At 35.7% G+C, this 4,878-nt stretch overlaps 1 long non-coding RNA gene across 2 annotated transcripts; it reads left to right on the top strand.

The window, feature by feature from the left end:
• Positions 1–404: 404 nt before the first annotated feature.
• On the top strand, positions 405–3,731 carry LOC122030902. Of its 2 annotated transcripts, none has more exons than XR_006125651.1 (5): positions 405–807; positions 902–972; positions 1,066–1,207; positions 1,779–1,931; positions 3,145–3,520. It is a non-coding gene; the product is annotated as an uncharacterized LOC122030902 (long non-coding RNA). The 2 variants fall into 2 exon arrangements; XR_006125650.1 differs by lacking the exon at positions 3,145–3,520 and adding an exon at positions 3,564–3,731 and having other exon boundaries at positions 406–807.
• The last annotated feature ends 1,147 nt before the right edge of the window (positions 3,732–4,878 follow it).

Here is a 4,878-nt window from a genome sequence, read left to right as displayed (position 1 = left end):
AAAGCGTTGTCTATTTTTTTTTAACAACGCTTTTAGTGAAAAGCGTTGTCTATTTCATTATTTTCTTATTAATAGACATCGCTTTTCTAAAAACCGTTGTCTATTAGTGATTTTTACGGGTCAAAGACAACACTTTGTAAAAAGCGTTGTCTATTAGATTGATTTTTAGTGTCTACGACAACGTTTTATAAAAAGTAATGTCTATGTTTAAAATCTCATCTAAATCTTGATTAATACAAACCGTTGGATCTAAATCTTAATTAATACAAACCGTTGGATCTAGGTAAGGAGTAGAAAACCTGAACCCTTCTCCCAACTTCTATCTTCCGATAGTTTTTGATCCCGAACCCTTCTCCCAACTCCTCATCTCATCGCAACCTTCTCCATCCAACTCCTCTCCGCGAACACCCTCTCCTTCCAACTCCTCCTCTCACGTCCTCTCCAGCAAACCCCTCTCCGGCGAACTCCTCTCCGCGAAGCTCCTCTCCTCTGAATTCCTTCACGCAAATGCCCTAATCACGGTCGTGGGGAGAAGAAGCAAGGATTCTTCTCGGTGCTAAGGGAGGAGGTTGCGAGGGGGCTTTCTCCATCACGGTCGAGGTTGCGAATGCGACGACAGGATTATGGCGAGGGTCAGCGCGGTTGAGTGGTTGAGGAGCGGAAGCGGCAGATGCTGCTGTTCCTTCAAGCGGATCACCTTTGTGATTTGCTGCGTTAATCTGGTTGCCGCGCTCCTCGTGATTCATTCGTTCTACACTTCCTTCTTCTTCTGCCCTTCGTCTGGGCTCAACCGAAATTATCTCGCCGGTACAAAGATCAACCTTTTCTTGTTGCGGTATACATATGTTGACTTTTTTTCGGTAATTTTAAAAATAAAATTGAATCTTTTTTGTTGTTGCAGATCAGACAAAGAAAATGGAAGAATTGATCCGGATATGAAGAGAAATGGGGCCTTTGGCTCTCGTTAATGCGGTAAGCTCGCAGGCTTGATTTCTGTTCTTTAACACACGGTTTGGGATTGAGGATTTAACTGGTGGAACTTCCCGTTTCATTGGACTTGAGTAGGCGAGGATGCTCAGAATGAAGTTATCCAGAGAAGAGAAAAAGGGTTGTATTCAGTTGTCACAACTGGTGATGCATAAGTTGGCCAGCGAGATTCTGCAGATGCTGCAAGGTGTGGGCAATACTAACGTGACGGAACAACAGGGTTGGTTATCCTTTTCATGTTTATTTGAGCTTATTGATCAGTTATTTTCATGAATTTGTTCACCAAGTTGGATCATACGTTCATGCATAGATAGCTTGATCGTTTGGACTTTGGTGAGCTAAGGTCACAGGATTAGAAAATGATATCTTTAAGAAGGACTTCGATCGGGTCAAAGTTCATAACTCATCCTAAATTTCAATCTAAGTTACATTGTTTATCCTTAATGATAATCTGCTGAAACAGTGGTTATCCACCGCTGGAACATTGAAACTGCAGCAGTAAGGTTTTTGAAGAAATGACAAGAACAGTGGAACCCAGCTGGTTTGACGACTAACTTGTTCTTTTCTTCCTCAACGAACCATTAGTTCTGTTGAGTGAACCATCTAAGTTCAACCTTGTAGTCTTAATTGAGAGATTATCCAAATCATCCAACTTCTCTAATATATCATCAAGATTTACTCGTAAATATATCCTGTTTTGGAATTTTGTTTTTAGAAAAGAGAAAAAAATAACGTTAGCTCTAAATCAACTTAGTTTCTGCAATTCTGAAGAAAACGACGTTGGTCCACAGAATGGGGCGCAATATGGGGCTCCGTTCGTTGAGGAGGAATGGGAAGAACAAGAGATTGCTAATGGAGTGGTCCTGATGCCCGATGCTGAGGATGATGATGATGCTGTTGACGCTCATGATCAGGAATACTTGGAATTCAATGATCTTCTTCAGGTAACATCTCGTTTGTCTTCTTAAGCATGATTGAAATAAAAAGGAAAAAAATTCTTGAAATGTTACCATGTGCATGAATACTGCTAAAACAAAAAAGAAAGATGTTGAAACATGTGTCTGTTTGAATATCTTTACAGTTCTTCAGTTCGCAATTTTGGGATAAAAATATTGACATAGTATGGACATATTCAATTACCACCAAGAATCATGGAATTGGACAAGTTGAATCAATTAGAATTAAAGGTGGAAGAGGTAGAGTCAGACCAATGAAAATTCAAGTTAATATAATAAAAACGTCTAATTGATTTGAATGTTACAAGTTGTCTTGCATAGAGCTCAATTTATGGGAAAGATCTATGCGCTGACCCAAAATAGTTGAGAATTAGACTATCTACATGTTGAAAGCTAACACAACATAGTATTGGTTTTGACCAAACAAGAAGATCGGGGGAGTAAAATATAATGTGCCTTCATTATTAAATTGCATGATCACTGTTAAGATAATCAGGTTAGCAGAGAAATGCTTATTCATTTTTATGCAGCCGATTATCTTCTGCCTGCTAATTATATTTCCTCCTCTATTGAAGATTATTAAATTGACAGTGAAAATGTATATGCATGCATCTGGCCATTATATGCCTGTATTAATTTTCGTAACTTCCCAATATAATTCAACATTCTTTTGGTTTATGTTTCTTGTAGCAACTATATTTATTCATTCTCGGCATTTTGTGGCAATGTAAGAGCATGTCATATTCATAAAGGATATTATTTACTTGGTCGTCTCCATTTCAAATATGTTTTAACACAAACTAATATACTAGAGAATTTTTAGATATACTGGTGATTATTAATCAATTTACTGTAGTTTTTTCTATTCAATTTATTTATACATTGGACAATATGACATAAGTTCAATATTCCCATCGTACATGGATTTAACTGCATTTATGATCTCCTATTGATATTGTCACAGAATTGTGCAAATGCACACACTCAAGATCAGATTCTATAGTTTCTCTACAAATGACATAAGGGCTTATACTCTAGCTTAATTCATTCACAACAAAGAGAAGGATTCTGATGTGAATGTCTGCAATTTTCTTTATGTTTTAAACTTTGCTTTCGTTATCAAGGAACAGAAGTTACTTTGTGAATTGAAGATATTCCCAATTTGTCATGTGTCTTGATCTCTGTCATTTCAATTTTGCAGGATCAAATAGTAAGTTGGATTTTTTATGTTCAATTTCTTTTATAAACTTAAACCGGTCCTGAGAGAGTTACCTGAAATGAAAATGAAATTCCTTATATTCTGAACATTGAAAAGGGCTACTATGGCAATTCTGAAGGTTGTGAGTATTTAATAGTATCTAGGTGGTAATAATATCATATTTCACATGATTTACTACGGTTATTTTAATCGTAGTAATGCAACTTGTCTGACGAAATGCTAATTGTGTTGACTTTTACATTCTCCGATTCCTCAAGTAAAATTCCTATTTGTAGGATTTGATAATAAAAATACATGACGCATTTCCTTCCATAATTTGATAAATTCATCCTATTTTTCAGCTTATATTTTCCTTGTTAAACATAGCTTTCTAGCATTTGTTTTTTAACTTGTTGTGGCAGGAGACTTCTTCAACACAGTACATCCTCCAGCAGTATATAGCTGCATCAGGAGGTTTCAAGCTTCTCAGTTCCATTAGGAATACATATTCAATGGGGAAGGTGAGGATGGTGGCTATTGAGTTTGAGACGGCAACCAGGATCACCAAAAGCAGGAACCCAACAAGGGATGCTGAGTCTGGTGGATTTGTGTTTTTTTTTGTTTTAAATTTGAATGTCACTAACTACTTTGAAACAGAAATATTCAGTCTTTGTGTATAGTTGAATTCTCCTGTAAATACTAATACTTTGTAGTTGAATTCTATTGTTTGGTACGAGTTTGAAATCATTAGCTGAGCTAATTAATGCTATTTTATATGTCAAATTCGAATTTGGACATGGTAAAAGAAAATTAATAGTTTTGTAAATATGAAAAATGATTTTGTAAATAGATTTTTAAATTTTTTTTTAAAAGACAACGCTTTTAAAGCGTTGCACAAGTGTTGTCTTTGCCAAAAACAACAACGCTTTTAAAGCGTTGTAATAATGATGTTTTTGCAAAAAATACACAACGCTTTTAAAGCGTTGTCTTTGCTACAAACGACAACGCTTTAAAAGCGTTGTCGTTGAGCAGACTTTTAACAACAGTGCCTTTAACAACGCTTTTTCAGGCACAAAGACAACGCTTTAAAAGCGTTGTCTATTAGCTTTTTTCTTGTAGTGTATGCCAGATTGACTAAATACCTATTAGGGTTGAAGATTGGTAGGTTTGATATACTAGATAATAGGTAAGTAAGAACTATATGTGTTTTTGAATAAACTCCATCTTGTAAATTTTTCAAATGACCATATAAGGTTTTCGATCAATTGAAGTTCAAGTGACTAGAAAAGGAGGTTTAGGTTGTTGGGATTGGTGACGTCGTTAGAGGGGGTGAATAGCGATTCTTGATTTTGTCATTCATTGTGTTCATCCATTAAAGGTTACACAACAATAGAAATATAAAAAAATAACATAAATGACACAAGAACAACAAATCATTTTTTATGTGGTTCAAAATCTCTAGTTTCTACTCTATGGCTTAGCTTCCTAGTGGTAGAAACACAATTCTTTCTTCTTCTTGGATACCTTTCAAAAGGTTTGGAATGTAGCAACACTTCCTTTCAAAGCCTCTTAGAATCTTATTAGAATAGGTTCTCAAAATTCTCCACAAAATCAGATTTTTCTCATGACTACTTTCCATCCAACAGTCGAATGATTGTAACAATCAGTCAATTTCTCTACCAAGACTCCTTCAAGTTTAGCATTTATGTGAACTGTCTATTTCTATAAGCCTAACAA

The sequence above is a fragment of the Zingiber officinale genome, chromosome 11A (genome assembly GCF_018446385.1).
Source record: "Zingiber officinale cultivar Zhangliang chromosome 11A, Zo_v1.1, whole genome shotgun sequence".
Classification (NCBI taxonomy): Eukaryota; Viridiplantae; Streptophyta; class Magnoliopsida; order Zingiberales; family Zingiberaceae; genus Zingiber; species Zingiber officinale.
This window is presented reverse-complemented; position numbering and strand designations above follow the sequence as displayed.